The following is a 16,722-nucleotide window of genomic DNA, read 5'->3' as shown; positions in this document are numbered from 1 at the left end:
GAACTTCATTTTGACCTCAAATATGACTCACAACGTCTCTTAGATTTCCAGAATAATGAAAGCCTGTCTTTTATAAAATGATGACACAGGAAAAGGCCCCAGCATCAATGTATGCATAGGATTTTAAAGTGATTGAACTGCCAAGCCTTTTTTTATTATTATTATTATTATTATTGTTGTTGTTACTCCATCCAAAAACAAGGAAACAGCTGCTTCTAGAGAGGAACTTTTTTGTGAGTCACTACTATAGAAAGGCCTGAGCTGGCCCCACCAGTCGGACAATTTGAACCATAGTCTCTGGGAGGTTCACGTGATGAAACCACATATAGGGCTGCAAACACTGTAATTTTCTGTCTCAAACCTCTGCTTATACATGAGACATGGTTTTTTTATATACACAATACAGCTAGTACCTACACAAAGTTGAGTTTCACTGCTTCGCACCGCTGCCTGTTAACCCCTTCACTGTGAACTACGTCTCCTGACTACTTTAACTTACAGCCACAGTCAGATGTTTTTTCAGAGCACCCGTGTTACAGCCCTGCATGTGTGTTCGTGTGTACGTATGTATTATGTTCTTTTGTTTGTTTGCAGAGAGGACCGTGTCCATAATTTAGCCGTATTGAAGATGTCTGAAAAATGTGTTCAGTTATATGTATAATGTACGCAGTTTGATAACTGCTCACCAATCAGAGATAAACAGGCAGAAGACACATTGTCGTCACACCTAGATACATTGTTCAAAGCCTGAGAGATGAATGAAACACACTTAACCTTGGTGCAAAGCGCGCTGAGAGCATGGCTACGAGGCCGCTGACAGGACACTTTGGACATCAAACAGGATCCATTATCTCTCATTTTGATATATGATGAAGGTGTTACTTATAACGCCGTCATGAAAGCTGCTTCATTTACTTTCTGTCACGTCGCCATGGATTTTCTGTTAAAGTGCAGACACACAAATTAAAGCACAGATAGTGATTGACCTGAAAAATCACTGAAAATTACTCCTTGTCCCAGCACTACAAAGTCTGGCTGCATTTTTATAGTACAAAGAACAATGGCCAATTATATGTCCACTAGCTCAACCTTCCTATGCTTTAGGCATAGAAAAATGGACATACCACAAATCCCTTGACATCTTTAATCATTGTGAACTGGAAGAGAATAGTGGGCTTCTCTCTAATAAGCAATCAGCCAATGATTTTGAGCCCGCATTGGTATTAAACTAGTAAACCAAGAATTTAATCTTCTATTACGTTCACAACATCATCCCAAAATGATGCCAGTGACGCGGGCAGGCCTCTGGGTTTTTTGTGATTGCAGATGTGGTTGTTAAAGATAATAATAAGAACTAATAACTACTAATATAATCATCACTGTCCCACCAACACCACAATTACTGTCGTCAGCGTCTGCAACATTGACGGCATCGTCGTCTCTCCCTACCATGGTGTGCTATTTTCACATTGAATATATGTCACTTGTCGCAGGTTGATGTGGTATCACTTAACATCTCAGTGTTCACGATACTTGAAGCTGTATCTGAAATTCAATAGATATTGTGTGGGAGTTTAAGTGCAATGTCGAAGTTCAAAAGAAGCCTCGATGTTTAAAATATTCAAACTTTGAAATAATTGGTTGAGGTTCAGTGAGCTTGGTGGTTTAGGAAACTGTTTCTACACACAAGCTTATCAGCCTTGTTTAGGTTCATTGGTGACTCTAAATTGTCTGTCGGTCTGAGTGTGAATGGTTGTTGGTCTCTGGACTGGTGACCCTGCTCACTCCCAATGTGAGCTGGGATTGGGTTTACCAACCCATATATGGATAATGAACAAATGAGTAATGAGGTTGTCTGACCTTGTTGTTGCAGCGGGATGAATGCTGTCACTGTCAGTTCCTTGTTTTCCATGTAAATTTTTTTTCAGTACATCATTTTTTCCTTTTCTATTCGTGAGCTACGCCTTTTAAAGCTGCCATGTGAACATTGTGGAAATGAAGCTTGCCCAAGCAGCTGAGTCCATCGCCTGTATTCTTATTCTGTCTGCTGTCTCATTTAAGGTGAGAAATCAGGAGCTTGTCAACCTGTGATTCTTCCACGTTGACATCAAATAACACAATCCTCCGTCGGAGAGGAGTAGCAGACCAGAGCACACCCATGTATTGAGTAATAAGTGGGAGCTCCCACGTCTGGCTCTTGGCTTCTCCTCCTTTGGGTGGGGGTGGTCGTCCATCTGCCTTTGATGGGTGTTAACTGTTCCCAGCAGCCTTCACCACCAAATCTTTACAGCTTCCATGTACACTGAAAATTTAGCCTGATCATGAGAAAAGGCAGGACTTTCATTAAATGTTTTCTAATCCATAACTGTTAGCATTTCAATTCACATTGTTGTTGTTGAGAAGGAATGCACTGAAGATTTTTAAAACAAGTCTGCATCAGACAGGAAACATTTTTACTTTTTAAGGTAGTGGTGGAGTAAAATATTACTACAATAATGTTAAAATGGTACAAGGGGACATTGCAGATGTAGGCGAACGTAAATTACAACTCAAGATTCAATTTTCATACAGCAAATATTAGAAATGAATGAAGGCCAGGAGCTCTCTGGAACATCCCCAAAAACAAAATCTATGACTGTATACTATGGACAGCACTTATGAAGAAACAAAACATGTCCATTAAACTTGACATTACAATGGATGAATATAGCGTCAAGCAGATATATACAGGGTGTCCATAAAGTCTCTTTGCAATTTAAAAAACTGATTACAAAGGCTACTGATGATATATCTTAATCAGATTTGCTGTATGCACTCAGTGGTTATCAAAATTTTTAATCACATTGCATTCGTGTATTTCAGGTCCCCTGTTGATGAAATAGGTCGTAGTAAATGCCCTAACCCTCATCCTTGGAAGGGATGGGCCATTTCCCTGACCATCTCGTTCACCAGATATCACTCCGGGACTTCTTGTGGGGTTATGTTAAAGATATCGTGTTTCAAACAAAGATACAGGACCTACAACAAAAGATCGCTGATGCCATTGGGAACGTTTATGAGGCGTTTTAAATGCTACAGCGAACATGACAAGAAATCGAGTCTTGATGTGCTTTGTGCAAAATGATGGTCCCCCATGTAGAGGTGTATTAAATGAGGCAAATATCTACTCCTCATTTTTAATAATTTCCACATATTTGTCTGTTCATTTGCTTTTGGAATTGGTTTTTTAAGTCGTAAAGAGACTTTATGGACAACCTGTATAATAAAATATAATGTGATGCTGCTTGAAGAATTTAAGGCTTTATACTCATATACACATCATCCGCAGTTAGAGGCTCTATTGCCCGTATGTAATGAGAAAAATTGTGACGGCTGTGCTGTAGATACAGATCCTGATTGACCCCGAAAAGTTCTGTCTGTGTCATCAAAGGATCACACGCTCTGACTCCGCTCACATGAATTCACTCATCAAACACATCACTTCAATCTCGCCGAGCGCACTGTGACACTGCCATGCTTTCTATTTCAGCCTCTCTGTTCTCCGTCTATCTCCCTCCCTTTGATTTTGGCCACTTTTACTATGAGTGATGTTTCATATCAATCAATCTATCCATCTCTACATCAGGGGCCCTCTTTCAGTCTGTGGCATGATATCCACCCCTTTCAATCGCTGTGGGCATGGTTAAATAATTGAAAAAAAACGGGGGGGGGTGGTGCTGGTGTGTTGGGATTCAGAGCTTCAGACAGATAAAGCTAAAAAAGCATGGCGAGGCTGACAGCTACCGGCCCGCTGTATAAAGGGAGCAGTGAGGCTGCAAGAAGATGCCAACTCCCCCCTTCTCTGGAGTAATCTACCTCAGATAATTATATTTAATAAACCCAACGACGATCCATCGCAGGATTCACTGGGCAAAAACATGTAATGTGATGTGAAGGATAAAGTTTATGATCTAATATGAAAAAAACACCACACCTTCTTTTAATTAATTGATGAATTAGTTGATGATCCGTTTACGGGATTTGGGGGGTGTTGGAGCCAATCCCAGCTCACATTGGGTGAGAGGCGGGGTCACCCTGAACAGGTCTCCTGTCCGTCACAGGGCCAACACACAGAGACCAACAACCACTCACACTCACACTTTAGAGTCACTAATAAACCCAAACATGATGTCTTTGGACGGTGGGAGGAAACTGGAGAACCCAGACGATGTTTTAGTTCAGTGTTTTCTTTCTATAAAGATGTTTATCCAGCGAGCTATTAGACTTGCTAATTATTCAAATGCTATGTTGAATGCTTTTGAACTTTGCACTTTTCATAATCTCATAGTGTCTTAATATTTTCAAATGGGAGGAGGTGAATGTGTTGTTGTTGCCCTTCTCTATACCCCTCACAGCTCTCATCACCTGTCTGTGGGCAGCCAGCAGGAGGGCTAATCCCCAGAAAAAAAAAAAAAAAAAAAAGAGGCCTTCTGCACATATTTCCATTTAAGAGCTCGTATTCTTTCCCGTACAGCTTCATCATTGGTCATAAATACAACAGCCGAAGTAGAAATTAATCAACTTGAGAGCCGCCAGTTTTTTATTTTATGGAAGGACGACTGTCCAATAACGGCAGGGAGGAATATGCCCAGAAAATTTACATTCCAATGAAAAGCACATGAAACCCAGCTTTAAACTCAGCTTTAACTTGAAAAATAATAATAATATATAAAAAAAAAATCCAGCATTACCCACATTTTCTCCTCAACTCAGTAAAATTCTGCCTGAATCCTTTCAAAGCAGAAGCATAACCCATAATCATTAGTGTTCATACAGGCGTGAGTGATTTAGATTGGCTGCTAGCTGTCCTGTTCTTGGTAGCTGAGAAACAAAGCTGCAGTTCTTTGGCTTGCTGCTCGGCTGGGAGGCAGACAATCAGAGGAGATGCTGTGTGAGCGATTATGCAGTGAATTTCCACTCTGTAAATGTCGGGGAGTCACTTTTGGTCAGGTTCTTCCTTCGTGATGTCTGCGTGTCGTTTTACCAACTGTCAGCTCCTTGATAAAGTAATACTATTTATTTTTTATTTTCTCCTGTCTCTGATTGCAAGTCAGTCCCCCCTTCCACTCGAAAACAGAGCAGCCCCAGAGCGAAGTGATCAATGGCATCACAGATTACTGTCTGAGAAGAGTTTTCAGCTCTGGGTCAGGCCTGTTAATAAGGCACCAAGAACAAACACAAGTGTGTAATTAATGCACTTCTGCAATGTCAATGATCCATGAGAACTGAATGAGAACATGAGAACGGTGAAACTGGGTCTCCTCTCCTTTCAGTCATTCACTACATAGTCAATAGTTGATGATGAAATGACACATGCTGGTATTTGGGTCAATTTCTTGAGCAATTAGCTTTTCTGTAGTTGCAGTTGGTGAAAACTGCACTGCGTGTACTGCATCTAGCTGTTTTATAATAGCAATTTGGGGATTTGCAGGCTCAAATGATCTCTTTCCCCAGTCCCCATTTTGGGATTGGGACTGAAATCTGCTTTAAAATGATGCAGGAGTTCTTGTGAGGTAATTTTGTTTAAAGTACCAGTGAACGAATAGAATATGAAGCAAAGGCGATCAAAGATTTATTAGATGACAACATTTGAACAGTTTGGAATACTTTTCGTTATCAGCAGTCACAGTTCCAGCTTTCATCGCAACAATCGTGCAATAAAAAGCAGAAACGCTGCAATTTAACTGACAAATCATCCACCGGGAACGTGCACCTGTGCTGCACAGTATTGCAAAAAAGTTGGAACGAGGTTCGGGTGAACACCAAAGCCAGAGCTGCGCGGGCTAATGGTGCTCTGAGGGCAGGTTGTTTGGTTACTCATGAAGTTAGATTCCTCTTCCTTTCACAATTTGCTTTACGATGCAATTGATTGGGTAAAACATATCAGTGTGGATAAACGTTGACTCGACCACAAACAATGAGAAGTATGAGGTGTGACTGAGCTTCAGGCACAATTCCATCAGAAATATTCTCGTCACCACTTGCTACTTGTCGTGGCAAATACAATACTGACTTTGCAGGTTGGATGAGAAACAAGTCCATAGTACCGGTGGAATAATTGTTGCGCAGAGGCAGTATGACAAAATCAGCTGGAGCGTCTGTCTCTTTTGTCCCTGAATTGACTTTTATGACCCTTGAAGTGATAGTTTGGGTTATCTGATGTGGGGCTGTGTGAGTCAGTGTATTACCTGCAGGAGAGGAGTAGACTCAGGAGATTTGGCCCAGAAGCAGAGAGATGCGTTGCTATGAACAGGGTTAGGAAAAAAAAAAAAAAAATCTTTTAGTAACTTGAAAAATTCACCACTTTATTTTCTGTCAGACAGCCCTCGCCTTTCAAAATACATTTTCTTAGCTGCAGCGTGACTGACACCTTCTTCAGAGAGGATTTGTGCAGTGGTTGGGTCTTAGTCTTTTGATGGTCCAACTTAAAGCTGAGCTGGAAGCTCAAGGAAAACCAACATGTTTTAAAATGGTGATAGGTTATCAGGGCCACAGGAAGAGACCCATTTTATTAGGTAAAGCAAAAATAACTATGGTGAAAATATAAGCCTATGTAAGATTCAAAGCAAAAATTTTGTCAGCTACCAAATTTTTCTCAGTCCTGTGTCAAACATTCTTGTCTATTTTTAACATAAATCAACAAAAACGTCATTACTTTTGTGTTTCTGAGCAAAATGATACACTGATTTAAATAACTTTGGGCCATCTTCTCATTTTTGTCATTTGTGAACAAATTTAATCTTTGCTTGAGCAACAAAATCAATATTACACACAAATCAAATTGGGCTACATCTTGTTTATTTTACCAAAGCATTGTGAGCGATGTTGAGATCAAATATTGTTGCGAAGCTAGTATTCCTTTTAAAATCTAGGTCGAGAGAAAGAAATGTGGAGTATAGTTTATACATAATGGAGACATTACTAGATGTGTATGGGCTCAGGCAGCCCATATACACCGACACATGCAATAAAAAATGGTTGTTTGAGGTACGAAAAGCCCACGAGTGTGTTAATGTAGTGCATCCATATCTAATCAAAAAGTGATTTATGAAAGACGTCTCGCAGCAGCCTGCAGTCATTTTCTCCAGCCGCTCTTCTTTATAATGTTTTCAGCAGAATTGAATGTAAAGGGGGAAAGAGATAAAAGGTCTGTTCTCCATCATATTGAAGCTGCACTCTTCACAGGGCCGGGCATATTAAAAAAAAAAAGTTCTCAATCAAAAATCAAAGATTCGTCTGCTCCTTTGACATCAACCTATGTAAATGGGATTTCAACTGAACTGGACACACAAAGCTGAAACTGTACAACACTTTGGTCAACTGGGGTTGTTATTAAACGTGCTTTCTAAATAAATTTGACTTGACTTGTTTTATTTTTTTCCCCAGATCGACCTGTTTGGTTGTTTGCCTTCCTTCCTCTTGAATTTCCCGAGCAGAGCTCTGGGAAGAGGCTTTGAGCTCTCTGTGGCCTCCACCTTCCCCTCTGCCCTCTCCTTTTCCGCCTGGCCCGCCTCCCCCACCCAGCATCTTGACTCCCCTCCTCAGCTACATACATAGGCTGATCCACGGAGGACTATCTTGTTACCTTGAGAAAACCAGTGGGGGGAGAGGACGCCACGTTAACCTTTACTCAGCTTTTCAAGCCATAATATAGCAGTAACTGAAAACAGATGAAGGCAGAAAGAATCTAATGAGGTTTTGTAGACTTGTACCTAAGGCCAGGGAATATTTTCAGTCTCCGGTACAGGAAGGATTTCCGGCAGGAATTCACATTACGTCAACAAATTCTGCAAGACTGCAACTAATTCTGAACCACATTCATCAGTGCAACACTAAACCTTTTCGTATTTACTTAATTTTGTATCTGATTTGTTTTATTTGCTCTGTAAAGTGTTCTTGTGTATCTTGGATGGCACTTTAATTAACATATTATTATTATTGTTACAAATTCTTTCAAAACTATCTTCGGTATCAGAAGCTGAACAATATAAAGCATACAAACAGAAATGCAGATTTAAAACTGGAAAACGCGGTCTGTATTCTGAAATAAGTCAATCTGCTGGTGAAAGACAATCAGATTTTCTTGGCTGGTTCACACTGTGGCTCAGTGGTTTTATCCAGTGTAGATGAAGTGACCTTTTGGCATCATCCAGCTTTGCTGTTACAATCCTTTGGGCGGTTTCATGGAAGGATCAACTGAAACAAAATATCTTTTTAATCTTGCACGTGACATCGTCCCTGATGAAGTCGTAGAGTGAAGTGTTTTTCATCAAGACTCAGCATTGATCTGTTCTATGAAACGATAAAATGCAGCAATTCTATCAGCGACGAGGAAACCAATCATCCAGCGCCGCCTAAACATCGCTGTCTTCCTCTTGAACAAACACATGTCACAATCCAGCTTGCTACTTTCTAATTTTTTTTTTTTTTTTTTTAATGTTCCAGCGGCGTATCGTTCTCTAAGCAATGTCCCCAAACTGTCATACTCATCAAACAATCACAGAAGAGAATAACAAACCGAGCACGGTTAATATCTAATTAACCTGATTGGTGAACCCATATCCCTTCTCCCACAGGCCGCTGCTGTTGATAATACCCCCAATTAAAACACCATATTTGGGGCCTTTGCTTTGCTAGATGGCAGCTAACAGGCATCCAGTTACTCTTCATTAGAAGAGATAACTCATATTTCCCTTCTCAACAGGGCAGCAAATGAACAGCTGCTTGAAATTCTGCTGAGACAGAGAAGGCTTTGGCGCGTGGTAATAACTAACAGTTTGGATTCCCCCTTTTCCCTGAACAAACCCTGGGGGGTATTCATTGTCTTCCCTTCCACTGACGAGATCCATCATTGAGAACAAATTTACAGTTTTCTGTTGAGCAAACACTATAAGCCCTGGCAGACATCAGCTTGCATTTCACCCCGCGGCCCACGAAGATATCATTTTTGTGGACATTGCAAAATTAAAGTTTAATATTCTTCCTCAAGTCTTCATCATCACTTCCTGAAATCTTACTATCTCATTCAATTCATTTGAGCAGCTGTGTTGGAAAGTAAAAAGGCCATTGTATAGTAAGAGCTACACAACATGTTGGTAAACAGACAGTAACCAGAGGGTAATCCTGTGCTCCTGAAAACCAGACCTTCTGTCTGTCCATCTGCCATTCACACCGGATTAAACAGAAAGGAGGACAGTCACAGTGAGAAAGAAGATGAGGGGAAGCTTAGAAATGATCGATTTGTTTTCTTTTAATTAATTTTGGCAATAACATATTGACATTATATAGCTTCAATGGAAATTCAATTATGTGCTCAAGATAAAATGTTGACTATTAACTAACTTTCTGGCTGTCTCACTGTCAAGATGGGTAAACAAAAACCAACAACACACATCAATGATGTATGATTATTGTTACTATTACTGTCCTTTGTAGAGCAGCAGAGCTGGTGCTGTGGACACACACGGTTGTTGACACAACCGCAATCTGTGTTTAAAGGCGACTTTGGATGACCTGAAAGGTGCCATATAAACAAAATGCATTATTATTATTAAAGGATCACATTAAGCTTGTTGTTCCAAATTTGTTTTTGGCTGTACCGCCATCACTCACTACAGGCATGGTCAAAAACTTCCAATCATGTTGTGTGGGTGTGTCTCTGTGTAACTGTGTCTATTGAGTGTGAAGCATGGCTGCATATTTGACTGGCGCACAATTGGATATCTGGGAACAGTCACTTTTGTTCACTTTTTGTGTTATGACTCATTACTTGTATGTTTAATTCATTCAATGTTTAATTCATTTACCAAAAAAGAGACATAAGAAACAAATTTGAGTGGTATTATTTTTCTAATTTTAAGCATATATTTTGATCAATAATAAGAGCTCCATAATGAAAATCTGTTGCAGCACCCAGACTTTGTCACAATGTAGTCTGGTACAAGTTATTCCATGAATATTATTTCAGTATGTAACTGGCCGAGATATGTGAAGACCCTGAATTTTATTATGAAAGAATGCATCCGTCCTCTCCAGATGTACTCTTGTGTCTCTTGCGTAGTTCAAACACTCATGAGACTTTGTGTTCTGGGTAAAACTAGTCGTGGGGCTTACACATGGAGACTTCCAAACGTGTGCACATGTTTATGTTTTCTTCTCTCACGTTATGGCTGTGAAACCGGTGACAGGAAATCTTGGCTTGCCAAACAAAGCCAAAAGATGATAGGATCTGCTTGATTGTCATGCCAGATCTGACACATTATTTGGATAAAAACACATTTCAACTAAGGAATCAATTGCTAACTTGGGGTAGTCTCAAAAACAAAATCAAAAAGCACCTGGTGTGCTTTCACTTTTTATGAATACACATTACACACACACACACACACACACACACACAATTATATCGCCAAGAATACAAAGTTGTTCTGACTTTGTGGTGCCAGACATCTTGGACAATAGTACAATTTTTCAGATGAAACATACAGTTATACTGCAAAAGGCTCAAAATCCAAAAAAATCCACAAAGACACTTTTGTTTCTATTCTTCTCTTGAACAAAAAAAAAACAGAACTGAGCTTTCTGAGATTTATCCTGCCTCTGCTTCAGGAAAACAAGAAAACATAATGAGTGAAATTGCCAGATAAGAAAAATACAAAGAAAGCCACTTAGGTGATTACTGTTGAAATTGCCTAAAAATTATATTCACATGTAATCATTCACAGATTTTTGTCCTCCAAATCATATATTAATCTCTAACCGTACTCTATAATTCCCATGCTCTTTTTTTCTGACTTTAATTTATAATTTCTCTCTTTCCAACAGAGACAGACTTGACCGTGTTTAGTTATATGTCAGACACAAATCATCCAACCTTGAGAAACAAATTTCAAATCCTAGTTCCCAATTTTGGGGGAAATTTGCTACAGCTCCAGAGATAAACAGCTTTTATGCCAGTTTGCATTTTCATACAAAGCCCACAGATGAATCTGATGGCTGTGTCACACAGTTTATTAGTTTATTATTCAGGAGACAAACCTCCATCAGACTGAATGCTGATTGTGCTGCAAAAACTCCAGAGGGGTGATCAGTAAAACTGGCAGCTTCTGCGGATTTAATGTCAACACAATAAATATTTTAGTATGTTCCTACGTTAAAAAGACAGAAGGAAACTAACCACAACGTAATCATTGGTAAACACTATAGATTGATGGTGATTAATAACTGCTGTCTATAATGGTGAGGATAAATGGGATAAAGAGTTTTATGTTCTCCAGTTGATTCCATTGGTGAATTGAGGAGGAAGTGTTGATTTAGACTTCCTGTTTTTTATTACCTTTTGACCAGGGAGGGTGTAACTACCGGAGAGGTGTAGATCTTTGCCTTGTTTCAAACTGAATTACTGTCCTTAAGGTTTTAGATACTGGGTAGATTTTTATACTCTGCTTCCGTTAACGAATTTCGTTCATAAATATGTGAGCAACTCCACTTGTTGTCTCGCTGTTCTGCAGTTTGAAAGGACAACCTCTCAGACCCTACTGAAATTGTTTAAGTTTTATAACACGGTGAAATAAGAGCATAGTTAACCAAATCGCCATGAGGACATTTTGATTTTGTTTGAAGAGTGAAAGAGAAAATTTAATGGACACCAACACTGTTTCCGGGTCGTGGGGGCTGCAGGAGCCAATCCCAGCTCATACTGGGTAAGGGGCAAGGTACACTCTGGACAGGTCTCCAGCCCATCACAGGGCCAACAACACGAGACAGACAGAGACCAACAACCGCTCACACTCAGACCTACAGACAATTTAGAGTTACCAATTAACCCGAACGTGATGTCTTTGGAGAATATGCAAACTCCATGCATAAAGGTCCCAGGCCAGGAACTGAACCGGCAAACTGCTTGTTGTGGGAGAACAGCTGTAAGCACGTGCTGCCAATGGCTCGTTAAATATTTCACAAAATTTGTGCACTAACCTGCGCTGTTCTCAGTAAAAAATATTTTCAGCAAAGGGAGGATTAGTGATTAATATACTCAATTATAAGAAACTCTGTACCAAACACACAGTTTTTCCATTTGCTCTTTAGTAATACTGCAGGTGGAACCAGGATTCTCTCATTAGAAAACACAATCCTACACCTTGCCCGAGTTTACTCATAATTCTGAACCCCCTGTAAAAAAACAGACAAACACACAGACAAACAGAGATTTTAAGCTCCTATACATTTGATCATCTGAGTTAATGCAGATCGGTCAGAAACAAGCTATATCAATCAGGAAATTCTGTGCTGAGCAGTTATGGGAGGATAATGTGACTCACAGCCAAACACTCCTAAAATGCGCAGTGGAAATTATTACATAAAGGCATGACCCGTATGAGCCATGCATAAAATTTAATCATTTAACATCTCCAGATCGAACTCAGTCTTTTTATTTTTTCCAGTTTGTAAACTAGACACCAAAGCGAGCTCAGTTAATGGTTCACTTGTCCAGGCGGGTTTAGGTTAATTGTAATACATTAGTGAAGAGGAGCAGTGTTAATCATCTGCTGCACATCCTACTTAACATTAGGCAGGTCAAGATAATTCACTCATGACCACATTAAGCGTGGCGGGAAGATTTTCCTAAGATAAGAGAGCTTGTTGAAGAGCGTGGCAGAGAGATAGACAGCCGGGTCAATCGAAGCTTTAATTTGCCAAACACATTTGTATCCCTCCAAGGTGAGAGGAAATCTACAGCAGCTGTGCCTGGAATACAGAGTGCTTCTGATGAAACGCAGTATCCTTTCACATTAAGGTGTCATGAAAGCCCACAGTGCACACACAGGTAGGTTACAGCGTATTATTTATCAGTGCAGGACACAGATGGAGAGGAAGGTAGAGGCCACCTTTAGCTAAATCCCTCTCAGAGACAGCGAGTGTCCGGTCACAGTCCAGTTTGGACTCCTCAACGTGTTGAAACAGTGTCCATGAGGCTGACCCTTTTTTTTTGCCTCCACTAAATGAATAAGCAATGTGTTTTTATCTGCTCCGACATACAGTAGTGCAGAAGTGTTTGCATGTCTACCTAATAGTACTATACTGCCAAACCGCTGGCTGTTTTTAAAGCCGAAGCACTCATTATTTAATCAGTTTGTGCGATATCCAGTGGTGTTAAAGACGAGACCATCCTCTTTTCCTCTGTCATTGAGCATATTGGAAAGTCTTAAAGATTTCTGGTGAAACGGCTCGAATAAGGTCTGCAGTGAGCACAAGCTTTGTTTCTTCTTATATTTTTTCTATGAAGATTCTTATTCATCCAGGTCATTGTTCTCTGTCTCAAAATTGATCCGTAGGCAACTGGACTTGTATTTGTCTATGTGTATTTGTCTTATATTTTACAACTTGAAATACATCAGTAAATGCCCCGGTCTGGATTTATTGAAGTTTTTATGTCTCTTGAAATAAGGCTGATTACAGGACCTTAAACATCATCATACCAAACAAACAAAAAAAAAACAAAACACTCCAGTCCTCTGACAGCCTTGCTGTGCTTCTACTCTACACTTTTGTAAAGTATTATTTACTCTGTGAAAGGAAAGGCTTTTGCTGACAAGGTAATTTAATGTGGCGTAGTTTTGGCTCAGGCCTAAAATTTGCTTTTTACTTCTGGCAGTTGTATTTATGCTTCAAAAAATCTTCTTGACAAAGATTTTACTTTGTGCAATAATCCAAAAGCTAATGTAAATAAAATGCTAAAATAAGTCATTATCTGCATCACAGAAGAGATCCAGCAAACATGAAGGAAAAAACAGCTCAACAGTTATGTGAATAATCAACTTATGAAGACGCAGATCTATTCAACCTCATTCTCAGTCATTTAGAATGAAATCCCCTATAAATCCTTCAAGAGCAATTTTTCCTTTAAAATCAGTCCGCTTGTTGAAACAATGCTGTTCTCTTACTCATGAAACCAACATTATCCTAATCGCCTGGCTAACGAGTTCATTATCTCTGGTTGCGATAGTTGCCCAAAATGATATCGTTGCTGGCAGAGTTGAAGCAGAATAACAATGTTGATGATCAACTTATTTGACTTATTTTAATGAGTTTCACATAATGCAGATAGAGGCAGTCTCTCAGTGTCTGGCCAACAGCAGCTTGCCATACTGTAAGTAATAGTGAATCTGATAAACTGCTGAAATTTGCATTCCAAAAATGTGATAAAGAGAAGTACACGAGTTTGACTCATCTGATGTGACAGCAGCAGGAGCGTGTTGAAATCTGGACTTAGAGGTTTAAGATTCTGTGTTTAGTGCAAAACAAGCAATAAGATCAAATCTGGGAAAAATACAGAAAAACAGCTCAGAACTCTTTCACGGCTTCTACGTGTTTGAAATGCAGCGATAGCCGTGAGACCACACGTTCCAGGTCTAAAACACTTCAAAGTGAAAGTGCGCACATTTTCGCTTGGTTTCTCTTTTCATGTCACAACAAGAAAGCCTGGGAGTTTAACCCCGATGAGCCCACAATACGCAGATATGAAAACTACATGGAAAAGGGACTGGTAGCTGTCAACATGGCTCTGACATACAGTCAACACCTTTTAGTGTGTATTCTTAAAGCTCCTGCAGCTCAACCCTGCACTGAATAAGAAGTAGAGCTGAGGGAGGGATGACTGTATAGTTACTGTTAGAAATATAAAACCAGCACCTCCCGAGAACAGCGAAACAACTTTGGGCGTGTGCCAGTACATTTAGCTTTTTCTCATAGTTGTAGCAACTACCATTAGAGCAATTATTAACGTTGACAACATGCTGTGTCAAGCTTTTACTCTTGTGCACATTTTGTCCTTGTTATAAGTTGTTTTTGAAGGAATAAAAATTCGTTTTCCAATTAAAAAAAAAAAAAAAAAAAAAAAAAGGAGCCAAGACATGATCTGGAACACAATGTTGCCTGGCCAGAAGAATATGCATTTATAAAAACAGACTTCGGGTTTATTTTCTATTGTGTATGGCAAAGAGTAGGATGAATTTTTGCCACTGGCTAACGCGCTTTTCACACTTGAGTGTCACTCTTGTGCCAATATGTAGCTCTGAAATGGATTCCCTTTTGAATTAAAATGAAAAGAAAGAAAACAAGAAAGAAGGAGAGAAATATGCAAAACATGCAGCATTTAGGCACACAATCAAAGATTATTTAGATAATTGCGCCCTCTGGTGGTCGTTAGGAGGAATCTGGGTGGGTGGATGCAGCTCAGCAGAACAACACAACTGATGTTTTATGCTTCTACATTCTCACTTTCATTCATACTTATTAAATTGTCACCCCTGCAGCCGCTGTATTTCTGTTTGTTCAGCTATTGGTTTCACATTTCAGCAGCAGCGGGGAAAATGTTCAGATTTTAATTCCTCCATTTGTCCCGCAAATCACCAGGAATTGCAATTCAGTTTGCATGCATGGCAAAAAGTATTGAAAGATAAAAGTCCTGTTTTTGAAAACGCCTCAAATATTCTACTATTGCATTGTTGTGATAAAAGATTAAGATTACGGAAATATTTTTTTATGTTTCCAGTCGAGGAATTCATTTGAACTACTTTATACTCTTTAAAATGCGATTTGAAATCTATTTTAATACATCAGATCAAGGCAGATTATTTATTTGCTCATCTGGAAAATGTTCGTCCAAAGACTTTAAAGTTACAGTGTGTGGAAAGAAAACATCTGGATCACATCATGCTGTAAGATTTTTTTTTTTAAATCGCTCGAATCGAATTGGGTCAATCATATGAAATCATATGAATGAAATACCTGCAGGCGAACTTTAAAGCTTTAAACGGCCTGATCTGCTTCTTTCTTCGGTGGAAGGACACCAAATTCTCCACGATGCACAAAAAAGTCTGTATGTGACCGAGTTGTGTAACCACGAAGGTTCCTGATTTTTCCTGAACATTTCAGTTTCTGTCAGCAACGCGACTGCTTGTTATGAGTGTGACTGACACTTAAATCAAAGAAGGAAAAACGGAACTCAGGGCTCGTCCGGGATTTGAACCCGGGACCTCTCGCACCCTAAGCGAGAATCATACCCCTAGACCAACGAGCCGATCTGGACCGGAACCAGAGCTGGACCTGGACCCGAACCAGAGCTAGAGCTGGACCTGGACCTGGACCTGGACCCGGTACTAGACCTGGACCTGAACATCAATCCGCACCTGATCCTGAACCCAGAGCTGGACCTGGACCTGGACCTGGACCCGGTACTAGACCTGGACCTGAACATCAATCCGCACCTGATCCTGAACCCAGAGCTGGACCTGGACCCGAACCAGAGCTAGAGCTGGACCTGGACCTGGACCCGGACCCGGACCAGAGCTAGAGCTGGATCTGGACCTGGACCCGGACCCGGACCAGAGCTAGAGCTGGATCTGGACCTGGACCTGGACCCGAACCCTGACCCGGACCAGAGCTAGAGCTGGACCTGGACCTGAACCTAAACCCAGAGCTGGACCTGGACCTGGACCTGAACCTCAACCCGGTCCTGGACCGGACCTGGTCCGGACCACACCAAAGCAGATGAAGACAAAGTACTCACCGCAGCTGTCGACTGACGGACGTTGAGTTTGTTTGTTTGTTGTCGGTTTTTCTTACAAACTAAAGTCAAACACATCCGGTTTCATTGAGGTCCAAAAGTTTATCTAATAAAAA

At 40.2% G+C, this 16,722-nt stretch overlaps 1 long non-coding RNA gene and 1 other non-coding gene across 2 annotated transcripts in view; both read right to left on the bottom strand.

Annotated features, from left to right (window-relative positions):
- The window catches only part of LOC115043844 (uncharacterized), a 23,605-nt gene extending 6,883 nt beyond the window's left edge, over window positions 1–16,722 (bottom strand). The window contains exons 1-2 of the long non-coding RNA XR_003840748.1: window positions 16,610–16,722; window positions 6,228–6,282 (exon numbers count right to left, since the gene is read on the bottom strand). This is a non-coding gene — a long non-coding RNA (uncharacterized LOC115043844). The remainder of the gene's footprint in view (window positions 1–6,227; window positions 6,283–16,609) is intronic.
- Window positions 16,049–16,120, bottom strand: trnap-agg (transfer RNA proline (anticodon AGG)). Its single transcript has one exon. It is a non-coding gene; the product is annotated as a tRNA-Pro (tRNA).

The sequence above is a fragment of the Echeneis naucrates genome, chromosome 5 (genome assembly GCF_900963305.1).
Source record: "Echeneis naucrates chromosome 5, fEcheNa1.1, whole genome shotgun sequence".
In the NCBI taxonomy this organism is placed as follows: Eukaryota; Metazoa; Chordata; class Actinopteri; order Carangiformes; family Echeneidae; genus Echeneis; species Echeneis naucrates.
This window is presented reverse-complemented; position numbering and strand designations above follow the sequence as displayed.